The sequence below is a fragment of the Leucoraja erinacea genome, chromosome 6, assembly GCF_028641065.1.
Source record: "Leucoraja erinacea ecotype New England chromosome 6, Leri_hhj_1, whole genome shotgun sequence".
Classification (NCBI taxonomy): domain Eukaryota; kingdom Metazoa; phylum Chordata; class Chondrichthyes; order Rajiformes; family Rajidae; genus Leucoraja; species Leucoraja erinaceus.
In genome coordinates this window covers 41,476,445-41,499,112 of record NC_073382.1, presented here as the reverse complement: position 1 = coordinate 41,499,112, position 22,668 = coordinate 41,476,445, and the positions used below count along the sequence as shown (strand labels likewise).

General features: G+C 42.0%; 1 protein-coding gene across 1 annotated transcript in view; it reads right to left on the bottom strand.

Moving 5' to 3' along the window:
• Positions 1-22,668, bottom strand: part of LOC129698002 (glypican-6-like) — a 738,013-nt gene that overhangs the window by 460,075 nt on the left and 255,270 nt on the right. The window lies entirely within an intron of this gene.

Below are 22,668 nucleotides of genomic sequence, written 5' to 3'. Positions count from 1 at the left end.
CTATGTGAAATGATCAAATGCTTCTTGTTCCTTTGTAAAATACATCAAGATAGCCAATACACCAAAGACTTGAGGTTTGGTGAGGAGGAATTCCACTCCATTAAACAATCTGACATCAAAGGGGTAAGTTTGGGATCTCAGTGGGAGGGCTCAGTAGTGATTTGTTGGAACAATTTGTATCTTTCCAAAAAAAGGGCTAATGGGACACTTTGGATTGACAGGAATCCACGTTGTATGATTGTATTGTATAAATATAATAATAAAAGTACTATTGATCACGATAATAAACTTATGATTAAGATATGGGAGAAGAGTGATTAGGCTCTGGTGTGCAGTGAGACGAGTTGAAGGGATCAGGACGTAATCAATAGTAGGAACCAGGGCAGTGGTTGAAAAGTTTGGAACGATTTGACAGTGTTGGGAAATTAGGGATACACGACTAGAATCCATTGCAAGGGGAGAGTGCTTGGAATGATTAGAACATTGTCATTGAGTGGACTGGGGGATTACCTGGAAAGGTTTGAACTAAAGGTGGGGGACAAATGCAGAGGGAGTGAATTACTTGAAATTATAGCGACCCGTGTTGTAGCAGGGAATCACCTAGAAAGATCAGGGCCTCTGATGAAAGGTTTGGGTGGGGATTGTCCAGAATTACTGTAACGTGATCATGACAGACAGAAGGTTTTGGATGGAATGAGCTTAGTGGTCATGGACATGGGCAGCATTTGGAAACTTGGGATGAGTAACAATTTAAGCTGTTGGAATGCAAATAAACAACAGCTGAGGCCTCGGGTTCACAAGGAAAATTGAAGGGCCCTTGGGAGATCAGACCTTTCACTGACTTGGAGAATGAATCTGAGTGTCATGAGCAAATTGATAGTACTTAGAACGAGTGAGCGAGGATGAGAAGTGGTGGTGGATGAGGTTAGAGAATAAGATGCTGCAATGTAGAAAGAGGGGAAACAAATGGAACACTATATTACCAACACATGGTTGATATGGGAATGACTAACAACATTTCCTCATGGACAATTTAGTTCACATTCCCCTAATATGCTTCAAAAATGGGGTTACACAGAAATGATTTATGCCATGTGTAATAGATGAAGGACTTGTGTTGGAGCTTGGGGTCAACTAATGCCTGGAAGTGTCCGGATAAATATCTGGAGTAATACAAACCAAGCCTGGAATGACCTTTTGTTTTTGCATTTGTTCTAGGAAAACATGACTTCCAATTATTTATAACTGAAATAAAGAGTGCCATGTGATTGAAATTCTAACCAAGTGTGTCACTGCTGCTTGCGCTGTTCCAAATGTTTGAATTGGTAGTCGAAATGTGATAGTTTGAGCAACACAAATCATAACAGCCATCTTTTTCTTTTAATATTGTGCTTATAATGACTCAGAAAGAGGCCAGTCAGCCCATTGGGTCATTGCCAATTCCCAGCAGAGCAATTACATTATTGACACTCCTTATTTCCTCCTATCCCTGCAACTTACTTCTCTCACATAGCACCATAAATTCCCTGCTGATTTTCTTTTACCATTAATTTACACTAAAGGGTAATGTACTGTAGCTAATTATCCTGCAAGCATAACCGTAAGATATGGGGTTTTGGGTGGGAATCAAAGCACCTGAAGTAAAACAAGCACAATTGCAGAGAACATGCAAACGTCATGACACTCAGGAAGCACCTGTGGTACTGATTTGGAGACTCATTCGGGAACTCATGAGCTTACAGCCCTGGCACTGTGACATAACACCACTAACTGCTGCAGGGCTATGCCAACTTTCTGTTTAGGCAATTCCAGATGACAATTTGAGGCAAATAATTACCACAGAGGATATCCAACTCTTCAATCTCTTCTTAGGACTTACCCATCCACGTATCTCTGGTTTTTGGATCAGTTTCCATATTCTCATATGATTTCCCTGTGAGGCACACCAGGGTTTTTTTCAACAATGAACTCATCACCTTACATCAGAATCATTGATTCATGCAGCACAGAAACAGGCCTTTGGTTCATTCTGATAATGCAGACCATTAAGAATCCATCTACACTAATCCCATTTACCAGCATTATATGCCTGGTGATTCAAGTGCTTTTTTAGAGTTTTATTGTAGTCTCCGCCTCCACCATCTCCTCAGGCAGTGCATTCCAAATTACAACCATTATCTGCATGAAAAAAAAGCTTCCAAATATCCCCTCTAAACTTTAATGTCTTCAGCATTTATACACATAGACAATGGGGAAATGAGTACAACTGTACAATCTATGCTTTTGATAATTTTGTATATCTCTATCGTCCCCTCAGATTTTTCTGTTCCAAGGGAAACAAACCCAGCGTATCCAGTCTCTCCTCATTACAAAGACACTCTATCTCAAGCAACTTCCTAGTGATTCTTCTCTGCATCCTCTCCATTATACTCACATCCTTTACATACTGTGGTGACCAAAACGACATACAATATTCCAGATATGGCCTCATTAAACCTTTTTCCCAGGGTGAGAGGGGGAAAGTTTAATGGAGATGTGCGGGGCTAGTTTTTCTTTCATACCAAATAGTGAGGCCTTGGATCACTTTGCCAGAGGTGGTGGAGGCAACTATGATAGTGGCATTTAAGAGGATTTCAGATAACCACATAGAAGTGCAGGGAATTGAGGGACATGGTATAAGTACACGCAGATGAGGTTGGGGAATGCACAGTGGCGCAGCAGTGGAGTTGCTACCTTTCAGCACCAGAGACTCTGGTTCGATCCCGACTACGGTTATGTCTGTACGGTGTTTCAACGTTCCCTCTGTGACCATTTTCCCCGGGTGCTCCAGTTTCTTCCCACACTTTAACGATGTACAGGTTTGTGGGTTAATTGGTTTCAATTAAATTGTAAATCGTCCCTAGTGTGTACGATAGTGTTAGTGTATTGCGTGATCTCTGGTTGGGGTGGACTTGGTGGTTCAAAGGGCCCATTCCTATGCTATATTGTTCTATATTCCAAAGTTTTATAAACCCATACTATATCATCCCTTTTCTTATACTCCTGCCTCAGCTTATACACTCTAGCACACCTTATGCCCTCTTTACCATCCTATCTCCCTGCACTGACCTTCGGGAAACTTTGAATTTACACAGTAGTTATAGCAAAGCGTCTATAAACAGTGACATTTCTCGGATGTTTGTGAGGATCAATTAAAACATTGTTTGATCCTGAAAAAGTCTGAAATACTGATTCTAGTTATCTCACTGGTATAAAACCACTTCATTAATGCTTACACAAATCAGCAGACTGGAAAATGGCGATTGATGTACAATACATGCACCAAAGCCTTCTGCGATGACAATAGTTTTACCATGATGAAGGCTCAGTCGAATGCTAAAGACATGCATGTAACTAGATTTGCTGGGAGTCACATGCATCAAGGCCTTCTATTCATTAAGCTGTATACAAAATGGGAATGATTTTTCAGGATTTTTGCAGAAATTCAATGGGTTCAATGGGTGATCTGACACAAATTATACATCTTTCTCAAATATGAAACCTGCAATGTGATTTTCTTGCAATATTTGTTTAGCAGCTTTCACTTAAATAAAACTAAACTTCAGCCATTAGTAAGCTAATAGATAAGGATTTAAGGGAAAAGTGAAATTACAGGAATATAATTGGAACTAGACTAAGTGGAACCCATGTTCACACAGGAGGGCTGGTCAACTAACACAATATACCACCTCTCCACCAATTCCAATATTGGTGGCCAGTGGGAGTGGGGGAGGGAGGCTTTATGAAGCACTAGTATGGGTGTTGTGGGCTGATGGGACTGGTTTTCAGAGGGCTAGTATGGACATTGTGGGCCAAATGGATTATTGAGCTGATCAGCTGGCAGCTCACTCACGGCTGATGGCTTGGCAGTTGACTCACGGCTATTCCTTGAAATTCTATTTCAATCAGGGTGCAAGGCCACCAAATTCAAATGCAGTTTCCTACCATTTCAAGCAGGGTGCAAGGCCACAAAATTCAAGTGCAGTTTCGTACCACTTCAAGCAGGGTGCAAATCCATCAAACTCAAGTGCAGTTTCATACCACTTCAAGCAGGGTCCAAAGCCACCAAACTCAAGTGCAGTTTCCTTCCACTTCAAGCAGGGTCCAAATCCACCAAACTCAAGTGCAGTTTCCTTCCACTTCAAGCAGGGTCCATGTCCACCAAATTCAAGTGCAGTTTCCTACCACTTCAAGCAGGGTGCAAGGCCACCAAACTAAAGTGCAGTTTCATACCATTTCAAGCAGGGTGCAAGGCCACCAAAGTCAAATGCAGTTTCATACCATTTCATGCAGGGTGCAAGGCCACCAAATTCAAATGCAGATTCACACCATTTCAAGCAGGGTGAAACCATCATGAAACCATCACAAAACCACACAAAACACCACACAAAACACCACATAAACGCCACATAAACGCCACATAAACACCACACTCACGGTTCAGTAGACATTCAGTGTGTTCAGTTGATTCACAGCTCAGAGAGAGTCATGACCTCTCCCTCCCCCATCTTGCAGATACTGAGCCACACCCACACTTCCTGGTTTTATGATCCCTCTCTCCTCCCACTGGATGGGGCGTGGCCTTCATGGCATGATTGACAGGAGAGAGATTCTCAACATTTTTTAAACACTAATAACACTTTTATTTTTCATTGATGGGAAGAATCCTCTGCACCTGATGAGCGAAGGGGGACTGTGTAAGATGGCCACAAATCACAGCCGTAAGTGGTAGTGTTTTATCTAAAATCAATATACAGTGCAAACAGGAAGTTGTCAAGTTTAGACTTTTAATCAAGTGCTTTATTTCAAACCAACCACCATTTGCAGTCCGCCGAACTTCACAACTGTGTATTTCTGGCTTATTAAAAGTTGTCTAGCTTCTTAAATGTGTCTCACTCCTTCTCCCCCCTTTTCCCCTCCCCCTCTTTTAAAGGACTTACCGTACACTGTGCTAGCCGTCTTAACCTTCCTGTTCACCTTGGCTTTGCACCTTGTGAATTTTAGCACTCCCCCCGATTGCCGTGTGTGTGTGTGTGTGTGTGTGTGTGTGTGTGTGTGTGTGTGTGTGTGTGTGTGTGTGTTGCTTTCATTCTGACAGTCGCCGTTCCAGTTCCCGGTTTTTCAGGCGAGTGCCACGAACTTGACAGTCGAGGGCATCCGCTGAAAATTTGCCTACGTGGGACAGGCCCTTTAAGGTATCCTCAGCAAGCTATAAACATACATCACACCACTTAGTTTAGTATCTAACGGCTCAAATCATTATGAAACCGGTCCACTACCTGGACTCATTAGGTCTGGCCCTTATTCACCCACTGCTTGTGTACTAGGCTAGAGAAGCTAGAAGCTCTCCTCCTGCAGCATTGGAGCAGCCAAACAGTATCTAAGAGGCAAGCAGGCACAAACAGCTTGTTTCAGTATACCTGGTAGTCATGTTGAAAACTATTCAAATAGATTTAAAACAAACAAAAAATATTATTATAAAATGAAAACATTAATGGAAACATATTGCAACACAAAAATATGATTGTCATGAAAATAAAGTAGAATAAACAAAGTGATCCACTCAACTTCATGCTTGCTTAACCAACTTCACATAACATCATGTTATAGTTTTGCCTTATGCATTTCTGGAAGAAGAAACACATAAAGCAAAGCCATAACGTGATGTGCTCATAATATATTCTTTTGTCAGTAAAGAAATGTTCACAGGCACTAAAACCTGGTATGTTTTAACTATCTAGTGCAAATTTACAAATGGAAAATTGAATGGTCTAATATTAATAATCACTTGAGTTCACAAGTTTCACTCTTGTTCGAGCATAATTAAACACCTCAGTAATGGTCTTTCCATATTATCTGATTTATAAGAATAATTGTAGAGATCACCATTTAAATAATTGTAATGCTTGCATTGGAGAAGGGTTACAAATCCTGACACAAAGTAGATAGCTTCACAGCAATATAATTTCACCAAAGAATATTTAATTATTACAATTCTAAGAGATTTTGTGGCATGCCTTTATTTAATTAGTCCGCAAGAGCCTTTGGCAGCAAATGTTTGTTATTATCAATGTGAATCCAGGAAATTTGAAATGTTATACATGCTTTATATTCATTGGAGACTCTCAGATCGTAAGTGATAACCCGATAATCTTTCAACATGAGAAAAATGAAACTACATTACTTTAAATTCCAATCTTTAAATTGCAATTTGAGCTTCAAAAGAATCAAACACATATTTAATGAATATCGATTATCACTCAATGTTAATTGAAAGAAGCTCAACTGCAATTATGGCATCCCAATTCAGTTTGTTATGACTAATGGTGACTTCCAAATCAAACAGTTATTTGTCGAGTACTGTATGTTAATCACCATTGTCTGCTATATGGTAAAGGCACATACTGTGTCCTCTATTATTAATGGATCTATTATCACTTATCAGCGGAGCTACAGAACATTAAAGTTCGCATTACCATCTATTTTCAGCATTACAGGGAAAATAGGGACATTATATTCCAGTTATTGATATGGTTCATAACCTTTCTATGCGACTTCAGTCTGGAGAGAGAGGACAGTCTGGGAACGGAGCCACACATTAAGTTTCAAAGAATCATAAAAATCAATAGATGGTTATGGCACAGAACGAGGCAACTCAACCCTTCATGTCCCAATAAGCAATTTCACTACTCCCATTCGACTACCTAAGGCAACGTTGTGAGTTCTTTCCTTTCAGATACTTACCTAGCTCCCTTTGGAATTTTGCAATTGAGACCGTTTCCTCAGCAGCCAGGGCAGTCCGTACATTTGACATTCTAACCATTCACTTGGTAAAAACAATTTTCCTTGTAAAACTTTTGGTTATTTTGACAATCATCTTCATTCGATTTCCCTTGCTTTTCATCCTTATAGCAATGAACACAACCTCAATGTATTTGCCATGTCTGCATCACTCATGTTGAATTCTCCAATTTTAGGTAAATGCAAACTAACCCCCATTGTGCTCCACCTGGATTCCCACCTGAACCCTCCCCTCCATCCCCCCCACCCCCCTTCCCTACTTTCCTCCCTCTGGCTTTGCAATTTACAACTCTTCAACCTGTCTCACAATTATTGTTCTTATCTCTGACCTTTGTTCCAACCATCTGCCTGTCAAGAATCCCACTCACTTGTTTCAATCTATTGCCTGCAATGTTTTGTTCTGCCTCTCCCCTTTTCCAGCTTTCTTCTCTCTCCTCCCCCACCCCCCCTTCCACCCGACAAAAATGAGTCTGAAGAAGAGTCTTGACCCGAAACGTCACCTTTCCATGTTCTCCAGAGATGCTGAGATATTCCAGCTCTTTGTGTCCTATTGTGTACTAACCAGCATCTGCAGTTTGCACATCGAGTCAAGGGGTTACCTAACATTGGAGCATTCAACATGCATACCGTTGGGTTGCAAACTAACCGGAAGGAATATCACAAAGATATATCTTGTGCCCCATCTGGACTCCCACCTATCTCTATCTTCCACCACCCCCACCTCCTCCTGCTACTTTCCTGCTCCTGGCTTCACAATCTGCACTCAGTCTCACACTTATAACCATATAACCATACATACAACAATTACAGCACGGAAACAGGCCATCTCGACCCTTCTAGTCCGTGCCGAACACGTATTCTCCCCTAGTCCCATATACCTGCGCTCAGACCATAACCCTCCATTCCTTTCCCATCCATATAACTATCCAATTTATTTTTAAATGATAAAAACGAACCTGCCTCCACCACCTTCACTGGAAGCTCATTCCACATAGCTACCACTCTCTGAGTAAAGAAGTTCCCCCTCATGTTACCTCTAAACTTCAGTCCCTTAGTTCTCAAGTCATGTCCCCTTGTTTGAATCTTCCCTACTCTCAGTGGGAAAAGCTTATCCACGTCAACTCTGTCTATCCCTCTCATCATTTTAAAGACCTCTATCAAGTCCCCCCTTAACCTTCTGCACTCCAAAGAATAAAGCCCTAACTTGTTCAACCTTTCTCTGTAACTTAGTTGCTGAAACCCAGGCAACATTCTAGTAAATCACCTCTGTACTCTCTCTATTTTGTTGACGTCCTTCCTATAATTAGGCGACCAAAATTGTACACCATACTCCAGAATTGGCCTCACCAATGCCTTGTACAATTTTAATATTACATCCCAACTTCTATACTCAATGCTCGGATTTATAAAGGCCAGCACACCAAAAGCTTTCTTTACCACCCTATCTACATGAGATTCCACTTTCAGGGAACTGTGCACAGTTATTCCCAGATCCCTCTGTTCACCTGCATTCCTCAATTCCCTACCATTTACCATGTACGTCCTATTTTGATTTGTGCTGCCAAGATGTAGCACCTCACACTTATCAGCATTAAACTCCATCTGCCATCTTTCAGCCCACTCTTGCAACTGGCATAAATCTCTCTGTAGACTTTGAAAATCCTCTTCATTATCCACAACCCCACCTATCTTAGTATCATCTGCATACTTACTAATACTTACTTAATGTTATCATCTCTGGCCTTAGTTCTATCTACCTGTGATTAAAAAAAACCCTTGCCTGTGTCGACCTATTACATACGACACTTTGTCCTGCCTCGCCCCTTTTCCGTCTCCTCCCCCAACATTCAGTCTGAACTGAAACATCACATATCTATGTTCTTCAGAAGCGCTTCCTGACCTACTGTTAATCCACTTGGTGTCCTTTTTAGTCCATTTTGGTACTGCTTGAAGGATATAAAATCTGTCTTAAGAGTTTCACTGCTGTTCATCAAATTTGTGTCATGGAAATGTTTTAATCTACCTGAAAGAAGTGGAGAGGCTTCACTTCAGCACCTTCTCTCAAACAAGACATTTCTCCTCTTACAGTTGCGTTTAGTTTAGCTAGAGATACAGATTGGAAACAGGTCCTTCGGCCCATTGAGTCCGTGCCGACAGGCGATCCCCATACACTAACACTATCCTACACCCTCGGGACAATTTACAAGTTTACCAAAGCCAATTAACCTACAAACCAGCGCGTCTTTGGAGTGTTGACAGCACCCAGGAAACGCCCACACAGGTCACGGGGAAATGTACAAACTCCGTATAGACAGCACCCATGGTCAGGATCAAACCCGGGTCTCTGGCGCTGTAAGGTAGCAACTCTACTGCTGTGCCACTATGCCGCCCCAAAGTGTTCGAGTGTCCGTATAGATCATGTGCTCTGACTTCTCAAGCAGAACTTTAACCACAACCTCCTGATTAACTATTGAGAGTATTTCAGTTGTAATTACTGTGATGCCCTCTTTGTATTCATTATTGTAACTAAAAGAAACATAGCCAAAGGAATTAATTTGAAATATTGGTGCAGAAATGTACACGAAAAATTGACAATGTTTTGCATACATTCATTAAACTACATTTGAAGTTTATCCAACATTTACCAAGAGCGGATACATCTTTGGAGAGTGGCACTGGTGGGAGAATAAAAGGAAATAACAGCTGCTTTAATCAGAAACTCCTACTCAATGTTATTCCAGCATACAACTATTTTCTCTAAACGTACATTATTTTAACAGATCAATGGTTATGTCGATGTAATGGAAAAAGTAACTTCAGGCAAGCCCATTGCTATGGTTTTGAAAGCAGGATTAAATTTGGTTACACCTAATCACTTATTTTCAAGTCTTCAGATTTATTTCCTCTTCTCTTGCCCCTTGTTACTTTGGCTGACATACTCGTGGGGAACTGAAAGATCGAAGTAACAAGTTTTATTCAGCAGAATCCTAGATCAGGCTCCTGGGATTCTCCAAACCCCACTTCTGTTCCCCATCTGCAGATTTCCAAGAGTCAAGAGTATTTCATTGTCATATGTACTTGGACTGAAACAATGAAATTCTTACCTGCTGAAGTTTTACGTGCACAAAGTACCAACACAACAAATATACACACAATAACAGGACTTATTGTCCTTATTTTAGAAAGGCTCACGATATCGCTTGATCAAAGTCTTGCAAGAACTCAGCAGATCAAACAGCAAATTTGTGGAAAACTAGTTCATATATTAAGAAATAAATAGAAAATGTTGAAATTACTCAGCAGATCAGGCAGCGTCTATGGCGATAAACAACATTCTCATCATCAATAAAGAGTCATTAACCTGAAACTTTATCTAAATTTCTCTCTCCCCACATGTTGTCTGACCAGCTGAATACCTTTGACATTTTCTGCTTAAATTTCAGGATAGCAGCATCTGCAAAATGGTTTTTGAATTACAAATTAATATGCTAGGCATTGGTCCTTCATCAGAAGTGCATTGAGCCACGAGTAAGTTTATTGAGGTTATATTTCTGGTAACACCTTTCTCAGACACTTGTTAATTATCACATTACCATATTTGCCGAAGGATAACGTCAAATCTCAACAGAAGAAGTGCATGCAAATTAGTAAACAGAATGAAGTCTTGCAAGGAAAAAACAAATGACAGATGCCATATTTCAGAATTAGGCTGCCTTTTGAATCCTTACAAAGATCAACAGCTGGCCCACACATTCCATTTTGGCCTGTCAATAGATCTAATCTTCTGCCACAGAAGCCCAAGAGACCTGAAATATAGATCAAAGCAAAACCTCTCCAGCAGACAAATCAGCAAATAGATGAAGACTGGCTCTGTTACTGTAATCGATAGTGCAGATGTGTCTCCTGTGACCTGGGAAGGACATTATTTACATAAAAAGTCATTCCCCCTCTCTGACCCTTCCAACTTCCTGCAGATAGTTCACACCATGTTCACTCAAAATGCGAAAAGATGTTACTTCAATCTAAACATCTAAATAAAGCAACATTGTCAGAAAAAAAATAGTTTGCATGCACCACACGATGCCAAGTACTCAGGAGCAAGCAAACTTGCTCAAGCAACATTAGAGTAAAAAGACTGCCAGCTGCACAGGAACCTCTGAAGCTTTCCATCCCTTGGCCCAGTGCCAGCTCAGTTGCAATATTTCCAATCTAATGCTATGTGATTACAGTGTATCACTATCCTCTGCTAAAGATCACGCCAATGTTCCAGAGCCATTTTCGGAAGATTTAAACAATTGCCTTGCAAATCAACTCACTTTGACATTAGTTTCCAGCTGCTCTCCTAAACTGCTGTGAAGAACCCAAAGGAGGTTAAACTGATGACGCAAATACCAGCTGCAAAGAACTGCTGCTGAATGAAAGCATGGTGATTGCTGACTGGATACCAAACATTGACCTGCGTGATTCGCTGCACCATCTGGGTATTGAGGGAATTGAAAATGCCAGAGCTGCCACGTAGCGTCCACAAGTCCTGCAGTCAAAACAAAGGTAAAGCCTGCAATACCAGCAAAGGCACACATTTTAAAAAATATGTTCATTACTGGTAAGAGGGAAATAAACCCAATTGGTTATCTTTAAACACCCAAGATGCTGGCCTTAAATGGATGGGTGACCTCCAGGTAATGGAAAAAGCTGAGTGCAGGAATGCCCTGGGGCCCATTCCCTTCAACAACAGGTATGCCCCTTTGGATCCCTTCCTACCCAAACCACCCTATCCCCAGGTACTTTCCCCTGCAACCGCAGGAGATGTAACACCTCTCCCTCCTCCCCTTCCAGGAACCCCAACAATCCTTCTAGGTGAGACAGAGGTTCACACACACCTCTTCCAGCCTCATCTACTGCATCCAGCATTCCGGATGAGGTCTCCTGTACATCGGTGAAACCAAGCGCAAACTCGGCGACTGTGTCGCCAAACATCTACTCAGTCTGCCAAGGCCTACTACATCTTCTGGTTGCTAAGCATTTAACTTCTCTTCCCATTCCAATAGTGACCTTTCTGTCCTGGGCCTCCACCCATTGGCAGACTGAGGCCCCAAGCAAACTTGAGGAACAACACTTCATATTCCGTTTGATACAACCCAATGGTATGAACATTAAATTCTCCAATTTTTGGTAACTACCATCCTTCCTTTCCCTGCTAGATGAACAATGAGGTCCGGTCCCAAATCCAAGTGAAATGCAAGCCTGCAGCATTTGAGTGAAATGATACAGAGCGGTACAAAAAATCCATCTAGGACCTTTGAGAGCCATTAAGGATGCCAGAAGAGAATTCCAGACCCTGCTGCAGGCCGGAGGCATTGACACGGGTACCTATGGAGTGAGGCAAGGCTTGCAATAACAGGCTACAACATAACGGGCTACAAAGCGAAGGAGAGCAGTATCACTAGCAACTGTGGGTCCCTCCCACAGCGGCGGCCTAATCCCAGAGTTAAGAAGAGTGTCTTTGACCTTCAAGCTAAAGGGCACTCGCCTGGTAAACCTCTTGCTGGATCGACCGTCAGCTTTGAAACCGCGAGCTGGATCGACCGACCGCACACACACACACAAACACATTGCAAAGACGGGGGCCAGGGAAAGCGGGGGAGCATGGTCTGAAATTCAGACCCGCGATGAAGAGGAAGGTAAAAGACGGCTGCACAGTGTACGGTAAGTCCTTCAGAGTGCGCGGGTGGGGGGAAAGAAGGGGGAGAGAAGGGGAGAGAAGGGGAGAGAAGGGGAGAGAAGGGGAGAGAAGGAGAGAGAAGGAGAGAGAGGGGGGAGAAGGAGGGAGGAAGAAGGAATGGAGACACTTTTATGAAGTATAATTCAGTTTAGCGGGCATTTTACCTAACGGTCAGTTTTCCTTGGTCCTGAAAACTCCAATGAGCCAATCAAAATGCCCGGTCAGCGATGGAGATTGCCTACGGCTGCCCTTGACTGCTTGTAACTAACTAGGACCCCACTCCACTGCAGTACGAGTTAAAAAGAACCATGCCGACCAAATTTTACTTGCGGAAAATGTTTCAACATGCTGAAAAATTCTCTGCAACCTAGCGAGTATTCAGTAACTTTCCTCGAGCATGAAGGAGAGTTCCAGTGACCTCATAGGACCTCCTAGGACCATGTGTCGACCATGCTGCGAATTTGAGTCGAGGGCAAACTCGTCTAAACTCGCAGATTAGGTCGCCGCAGTGGGACAGCCCCTTTACTCAATACATTCTCCACCTCCTTTGTACAGAAGAGTCTGGAGGAATGCCACTTGCCCCACCAGTCTTGGGAGTGTCTGTACCAACGGTTACTGTGGATGGCATAGTAACGGGTTTCCTGAGAGTAAATCAGCGGAAAGCAACTGGTCCAATGGAGTTCCTGGCCGTGACCACAGTTCAGCTGGCAGAGGTATTAACAGACCTCTCACTATTCCATTCTGAGGTCCCCATTTGCTTCACAAAGAGTACTATCATTCTGCTACTAAAAAATAGTGTTCCTTAATCACTAGCATCCAGTTCTGACATCCACCATCATGAAGTGCTTTGAGAGACTGGTGATGCCTCACATTAACTCCAGGTTCCCAGCATCCTTGATCCACTGCAATTTGCTTACCATCACAAAAGGTCCACATCAGATGCCATCTCACTGACCCTAAACTCATCTCGAAAACCTAGACAAGGACTCCTATTTATCTGCCTTCAACACCATAATCCCATCCAAACACATCTCCAACCTCCTAGATCTATGAATCAGCACAGGAATCACCCCTCTGCCACAGGATCTTTGACTTACTGGCCCACAGCTGCAATCAGTGAGGATAGGTGACAACACCTCCTCCTTAATATTTATCCACACCAGTGCTCCACAAAGAGGCGTTCTCAGTCCCCTACTATACTCTCTAAACATTCACAAATGTTTAGGGCATTCGTGGTGGTGGGTGTATGGAACAAGCTGTCAGAGGAGGTAATTGAAGCTGGGACTATCCCAATGTTTAAAAAATAGTTAGATAGGTGCATGAATAGGACAGGTTTGGTGGGATATGGACCAAACGCAGACTGGGGGGAATAGTGTAGCTGGGACATGTTGGCCGGTATGGGCAAGTTGGGCCAAAGGGCCTGATTCCACACTGTATCACTCGATGACTCTATAACTTTAAATGTTTGGCCAAATTTGACTCTAACTCCATCTACAAGTTTGCAGTTGACACCAATGTGGTGTCAGATCACAAACAATGATGATACAGAGTACACAAAGGAGATAGCGAATGTAATAACATGGTGTAAGGACAATAATCTCTGCCTCAATGTCAGCAAGGACAGTGAGGTTGTGAAAACAAGACATCATCTCCACAAGGACCACATAGTGATCACTTCTCCCAATGCTATCTTGGACAATTGCATCTGCAACAATTCAACATGAAGAAGCATTGATTCATCAGCTGAGAGAGAACAGGTAGATGTTAATGAGAAAGATGTTTCTTTCCTGATGTTTGACCAAATGCAATGAGATTCCACGGTATTTTTTTTTGTATAAATAATAATTTATTTAATTACTATCACGATACAAAACAAAACTGTGGTGTCACGCCCACCACCATATTACAAAATCACCACATCTTTCAGACACCATATTTCCAAACAGCTATGTCACAATACTTACAATATACTGAAGATCTACTATACATCCATGTTCCTAACACCACCCGGGCTCAGAAGTAACCCCGGTAAAGGGGCAAGCATCTGTGTCTCTTCCGCCTGGCTCCGTGACTTATGGATGGTGAGCTTGGCCAGCCCTAGGGGCAACCGAACCAGGACATCTTTGGCCCTGCCCACTCCCTGATATTTCATGGTGTCTGGGCTCAACATTGGAAAGTCCAAACGCTATTCTATCCTTCCTGTATATCCCTGTACACCATATTGAGTCTATGGAGCAAGACATGCCAAGTGAATGTGTTGAAGGAGTCTGGCATATTATTTATTAGATATGATTCTATGTCAGGCTGTTGTTGGACATGTCTGTGGGGCACCTCTACATGGCGCTGATGACTTTAACTGGAAGGTTGATCCAAAAAAATGACAGCACGATTAGACCAAATGTGGGTGAATTAAACTTCTGCAGATAATTCAGTGAGCCAAAAAGCCTGATTCTGTTCTGCACAATACCATGCGCAAACTGTAAAAAACAGATCTTAGATGATCACACCATAGCACAGTTGTGACTTGGCAATGAAAGTTTCAAGTAAGATGGTGGCAAAGTTTGTCCTTTTTTACATAGTCCTTGCACCAACATGCTTTGTCTAGAGACACATTGAAATGTCTCTTATTAGAGTCATAGAGTCATAGATTAAAACAGTGTGGAAACAGGCCATTCGGCCCAACTCACCCACACCGGCCAACAATGTCCCAGCTACCCTAGTCCTACTTGCCAGCGCTTGGTCCATAACCCTCCAAACCTGTCCTATCCATGTACCTGTCCAACTGTTTCTTAAACGATGGGGTAGTCCCAGCCTCAACTACTTCCTCTGGCAGCTTGTTCCATACACCCACCACCCTCTGTGTGAAAAAGTTACCCCTCGGATTCCTATTTAATCTTTTGCCCTTCACCTTGAACCTGTGTCCTCTGGTCCTCGATTCCCCTACTCTGGGTAAAAGACTCTGTGCATCTACCTGATCTATTCCTCTCATGATTTTGTATACCTATATAAGGTCTCCCCTCATCCTCCTACGTTCCATGGAATAGAGACCCAGCCTACTCAACCTCTCCCTATAGCTCACACCCTCTAGCCCTGGCAACATCCTCGTAAATCATTTCTGAACATTTTCTTGAGTGATGAAGGCCAAAGTGCCAAAAGCCTTTTTGACCACCTTATCTATCTGCGACTTGACCTTCATGGAACCATGCACTTGTACTCCTAGATCCCTCTGCTCTACAACACCACATAGAGGCCTACCATTTATCTGTATTTTTAAATAGAATTTGACGTAGCTAGTAATCCACAGTATATAAAAGCTGATGGGATTTGCGTAAAATAATGGATTGTTCTAGAAATCTCAAGAGTATAGAAAAGAGAAAAGTTATTTTGGTATGATAGGTAATATCATGCTACCATGAAACAGAAAAATCTGAAAACACTTAGCATGTCAAGTAGCATATCTGCAGAGCGAGAAATAAACTACGTTCCTACCTTTCCAACAGATCCCACTTCATCTCTCTCCACAACCACACCTCTGCTACAGCCCCAATCACTCAAGGCGTTCCCCAAGGCTCCGTACTCGGCCCCCTCCTCTTCATCATCTACATCCTCCCCCTTGGTCAGATACTCCTCCACTTCAATCTGGACTTCCACTGTTACGTTGATGACACCCAGATCTACCTCGGCACCAAATCCCCCCACAACCCCCCCTCTCCCATATCAACTCCTGTTTGTCAGCTATAAAAACCTGGATGCAACATAATTTCCTCAAACTCAACAGCAATAAGACAGAATTCCTCCTCATAGGCTCCAAAGCCACACTCAACAAAATCAATAACCCCACTCTCACCATCGACGGCACCACTGTCTCTCCATCTCCCCAGGCCCGCAACCCTGGCGTGATCTTTGATTCCACCCTCTCCCTTGAGCCTCACATCCGCCATGTCATTAAAACCTCCTTCTTTCATCTCCGCAACATCGCCAAACTCAGACCCTCTCTCATCTCCTCCCGACTGGACTATTGCAACTCACTTCTCCTTGGCATCAGCTCCACCTACATCAACCGACTCCAACTGGTCCAGAACGCAGCTGCCCGACTCCACCCATACCAAATCCTGGCATCACATCACTCCAGTCCTCAAACAACTTCACTGGCTTCCCATCCCCCACCGGATCATCTACAAAATCCTGATCCTCACCTACAAAGCCCTCCACCATCTGGCCCCCCCATATCTCACTGACCTCCTCTCCCCCTACCAACCCTCACGGCCCCTCAGATCCACATCAGCCGGTCTCCTCTCCATCCACAAGTCCAACCTCCGCAGTTTTGGGGACAGAGCCTTCTCCAGGGCAGCTCCCAGGCTCTGGAACTCCCTCCCCCAACTGATCCGCAATTCCGTGTCCCTCACCATCTTCCAGTCCCGCCTCAAGACCCATCTCTTCACCTCTGCCTATCCTTAGCCCCACGTCCCCCTCCCTTTTCATCTGTGCATTAATTGCCTCATACTGTGTTTTGTATTGAATTCTGTATTTACTTTGTGTACTAGTCATGTCTCTACTATTTATTTCATTCCCCTTACATGTTTTTCCTCTACCTGCTATATGTTTGTAAGGTGTCCTTGAGGCTCTTGAAAGGCGCCCATAAATAAAATGTATTATTATTATTATTATTATTATTATTACATGCATTGTCCCACCAGAGTTAGGGAACTCTACATCTGACACTATGGCTTTGTATTATTACTGATTCCATTCTATTTCCTTTTGTCATCCTGGAATCAAAACCAATTGGCACATAACTTTAAAAAACAGACTCAACAAAGTCTGGTACTATTTAGTGAAATAATTTACAAATTGCAGTGTTTTCAAACATAGCAGTCAAGTCAAATTATGTAAAAGTATTAGTAAGTAGATATTCTAATGGCTCCGGAAATCTGAATACTGACAACAAATATCATGCTCATTTTGGATGCTTTTATTGGATCAGTCTAGTGAATCCTTAAGGGCCTGTCCCACGAGCATGCAACTGCATGCGGCAAGCGCGACCAAATCGGACGCGGGGGCCGCGCGGTGGTCGATTGATCCCCGTACAGGGCCTGTCCCACCAGCATGCGACTGCATGTGGTGAGCGCGACCAAACCGGAAGCGGGAGCCGCGCGGAGGTCAATTGATCCCCGTACAGGGCCTGTCCCACCAGCATGCGACTGCATGTGGTGAGCGCGACAAAACCGGAAGCGGGGGCCGCGCGCTGGTCGATTGATCCCCATACAGGGCCTGTCCCACCAGCATGCGACTGCATGCAGTGAGCGCGACCAAACCGGAAGCGGGAGCCGCGCGGAGGTCGAGTGATACCGTACGAGTTGACGTGAAGTTCGAGCGAATCCGTGAGAAGATCGCGCTAGGCGTACGCCGTCAAGACGCTGCTTACAGCGTCGGGACAGTGCGTACGACGTCAAGGCGGTGCGTACTGCCACAATGCGTCTGCGGGCCGGAAGGCCGTTGCCGCGAGGAATTTTTGAACAATGTCAGTTTTTCGGAGCCCCGTGTGATGTTTTTTTGCTCAACATTAAATAGTACACAGATATTCCAAGGAAGTATTCTAGATTCTTCATGTTAAAACTTTCTTTGTCATTCTTGGTAAGGGAAATTGTTGAAATTTGAAACAGTATCAAGGATTCAAACCACCATTAAAAGTATCACTGACAACACATCAACATTGAGAACTTTCATTTCATTTTCTAGTAGCTTTTTACCCCAACCACAAACCCCCTATATTTGATTTAGAAAGTTGAACATTACCACAACCATGCGAGTATCATTTGAAGAGCAAACAACTATGCTAGGGATTTTGTAATGGCTCAGTGACATTTACTAGGAAACGCTAACAAGGAGCAACATTAATGTTAGAAGCAAAATACTACAGACGCTGAAAATCAGAATTAAAAACGATAATCAGCAGGTCAGGCAAATTTGCACAGAGAGGAACAAAATTAATGTTTCGGGTTAGTGATATTCATTACTTATGCTGCATACAACATAGTGCAGTACAGCACAGGAACATGCCCTTAGATCCACAATGTTTATGCTAAACATGATGCCAAGTTCAACTGTTCACATCTGCCTGTACATGATCCATATCCCTCTATTCCCTACACTTCCATGTGCCTAGCTAAAAGTCCCTTAAATGGCAACTTTGTATCTGCCTCCATCACAACCTCTGGCAATGTGTTCCATTCTCTGGGTTAAAACCTTGCCCTGCATATCTATATTAAACTTTTTCCATCTCACCTTATATCTATGCCCTCTATTGTTGGACATTTCCACAGTGGGGGAAAAAGGTTCCGACTGTCTACCCTATCTATACCTCTCATAATTTTAAATACCGCTATCGTCTCCCCACAACCACCGACATTTCCAAGAAATTAATCCAAGTGTATCCCTGTAGCTGAAACCCTCTAATCCAGGCAGCATTCTACTAAACCTCCTCTGCACCCTCTCCAAAGCCTCCACATCTTTCCTATAATGGGGAGACCAGAAATGCATGCAATATTCTAAATGCAGCCTTACCGAAGTCCTACAGGGTTACACCAGTAGACTCCCATAAAAAATAAAGAAAAAAACAAGTATTGAGTACCATTAATTAATATTGTTGCATATATGATTCTTGAAATGTGTCATTTGTTGGGTATACAGACCTAATTTCTGTTGAATTGTAATAGCAACCTCCAGAATGATGAATTGAACGTTCAGTGCAAAGGTGCATCAGTCAAAAGAAGACACAACGTGTTGGAGTAACAGTGCCTCGGGCAGCATTTCTGGAGAACTTGGATAGGTGACATTTTGAATAAGGATCCTTCTTCATGCCCCCTACTTTGTGCATCAGTCAAAATTGTTTGAATGTCCAATAAGCATCAGCCACTTTATTCATGTCTTCATTAGCAACAAAAATTAGATAACTCGCAAATGACAAACATGAGACTGGGAAATAAGCCCACATAAACATATTTCATTGTAGAGTTTGGTCAGCTGTAGTCTATTTCCAGCATTTCATGGGTTTCAACAGAAGTGTAATATACTTTCCTTTCTCTTTTCTCGTTTAATTAAAACTGTTGGATCACCATTTCAAATTGAATTTATCATTGTTCTACATATAATGAAATATTAGTTTAATCTGTATTTCCTGATTTTAATATTACAGGTTCAATGGCTACACAATGCCGATCAACAAAACAGCCACCAGCCATAAATCCTGGACCTTTTCACGCAGCACCATCTCTCTTTCAAAATACCCACATGATTTCAAACTATTTTATGGGACATGACTTTAGAAAGTTGTCATTTTTAAGAGCATTCCTTTAATTTGAAGAACCAAGTCGAAGAATCAATTTGGTGGTAACACTATCTGTCAAGTCAAAAAACTGTAGGTTCAAAACAAGCACTAGACAAATGAATTTTATCCAGATTAATATTTGTACTGAGGCCAACTGCACCAATGAACATGTTACCCAAGAAATTCAAATAAGCATTTCATGTTTTATTTCTCATATGCAATTTTACCAAAGGGACCACTGTATAATGCACTTCCCACAGGTCCTTTGTAGGCAGGGTGCATGGCACCACTTGGACACATGCCATGGTACCTAATATGGGTCATCACATATTTAGATTCAACTCACTTAAACATTCTTTTGCAAGTAGAGACATTCCCTAACTTACACTAAAAGGCAATGTAAGTACACTCGCACATATGTAAACAATTCTGTACAGTCATTAGTGCAATCAAGGCTGTTTATAATTTCCACAACACTGTACAATCACTCAAGTTTACATCGGAAGCAAGCCAGCAATGCACCATTGTTTACCCAGAAGGTCATGTGCCGTAGAAAGTGCTTCAGACACAGCCGGACACTGCCGAGACAAGTAATACTGTCAGTGATTTATTTTGGCAAAGGGTAGAAACAGATGCAGAGTTGGTGATTCTGACTTACGTAAAATCTGACTTACGTAAGGGTTCACAGAACGTCAGCTTTATGAAAGTCAGGGAGTGCCTGTACTTGGCCTTGAGTTACAAGAACCACTCATGCAAATAGGTTTTCACAAAGATAAGGCATATCAATTAAAGTGGAATTGTCAAATGTGCTTGACACTGTAGTTAAAAAACATGCATCCTACTTCAGGTACATTATCTTTCAAAAAATTAACTTACCTTACATACATCTACACAGCCCTCCTTTATGCCCCAGCACTGAGCCCCAACTCACTCTCATCTCCCCCTCCATCCAGCTTCTGACTGTAATCACCTCCAGTCCCAACTAATAAATGCTGACACTGTGACCTGGCCCTATAAGTCCCTATCTCTCCCTCAGGTCCAAATGTCTTTATACACTAGTCCTCTTTTCACCTACCCCCTCTATCCATCATGTCCAACATAATTTGAAAGCTGACAAATTAAAGTTACTTTGCATGTTAGGTAATGACAAAGGAAAAGTGCCTTATTATCATGCTCACTGTTCTATCCTGCATGAAGTTTATACCTTGTGTGCCTTAAAATACTGCAGTAGGAGCCTCATGTATTACAGTTGAATGCACCCTTTGAGTCATGAGAATATTTCTAGCCATTTGTCCTTTGGATAAGGCATTACATGCAGATACTTTAAACCTTTGAAATCAGATCTAGCAAGCCAACATCAAATATTATTGGTCCTTTCTCTTCTTTGTCAAAGCCAGTTCCATTTTATATATGAGGGCTTTGAGTTTATGTTACAATGTAATTTTAATATCAGATCAGATCCAGGATTCTGTCATTTTAATGGACAATATATAATGTACACCAATGTCTTGAACAAAGGAAACAATGAAATCATTTGAAATAGGTTTTTGTTAATTATTTGATTGCTGGAGTGAGATGAAGATCCGAGTATTGGCTGCCAATTGTAGGTGCCTTATGACATTTGATTCTGTTGACTGGCATATTATCATTTCTCATGTTCTGCTCCCTATATATAAGTTGATATTTTGCTTAGCATGAATACCAGAATGAAAGATATATTGGCTGGCTATTGTGGTTACCAGCATGCTGTGCCTGATAGGACTTCTAAAGCAATATTCCAGTTGTCATTCCCTTAATTCCTCCTTTAATATTTTAGTTACTTCGTAAATCAATGCATGAGGAAGATTACAAAACACCTGGAGATTCATAAGAGATACAAAAACATACAATTCTGAATAAATGTTATATGGATTTTCTAACTTCAGAAAAGAAGCAGTGTTGTCAATTAGTAACGAGTGAGCTAATTGTAATTATTAGGTATTTATCAATATGTGGTCCCTGTAAATTAACTGTTCTCCACATTAACACTGCTCATGAATAAAACTTGATATACAGATGGCAATGTTTGTGGAAATGGTGTGGATTTTCCAGCTTTGAACAACCATGTATTTGCACTCTCCAGACTGAAGGAAATGAAGTAAGGTTTCTCAGAAAATAATAAAATTGTTTCAGCTACGTCATACCAGCAAGAAAGCTCCTGTTTTGCTTGGACATCTGTTTCAGAACGTTAAGCAGGTTCTCCATATTCAGATGGACCCACATACGTGGTTGTACATCTCATTAAAGCATTATCAAAACCCTAGAATTTGTCTATCATTAAACATTACGTATCCAATTTTGTATTCCTGAAAATTACATTTAATAGGTCTAGTTGTAGCAATTGCTCTGCTACAGAGATAACATTTATTGAGGTGCGTTAAGACTGGTTTCAGTTTTTTTGGGGGGGACTTTGCTCCAAGTGATGGTTAAGCAACCTTAGAAATCTATGTTCACTTGCACAAATAATTACAAGCCTGTGTTTGTTTTGTAATTCTTATAGGTTCTATACATATATATCATACACATTTAGAAGCATACTCGCTTACTACTCTATATGCAGCTGCAGTATGATTTTAAGCACTTAATCCATAACTTGATTTCAGTGCGAATACAAATCACAAGACATTTAATGTACAGTGGGCTCCACCATTCACATATTTTATAGTTTCACATACTGTTATGATCTTAGTCAATGTATTTTAGAAGCAAATTGAGTTAATCATAGACAGTATTTTGACAT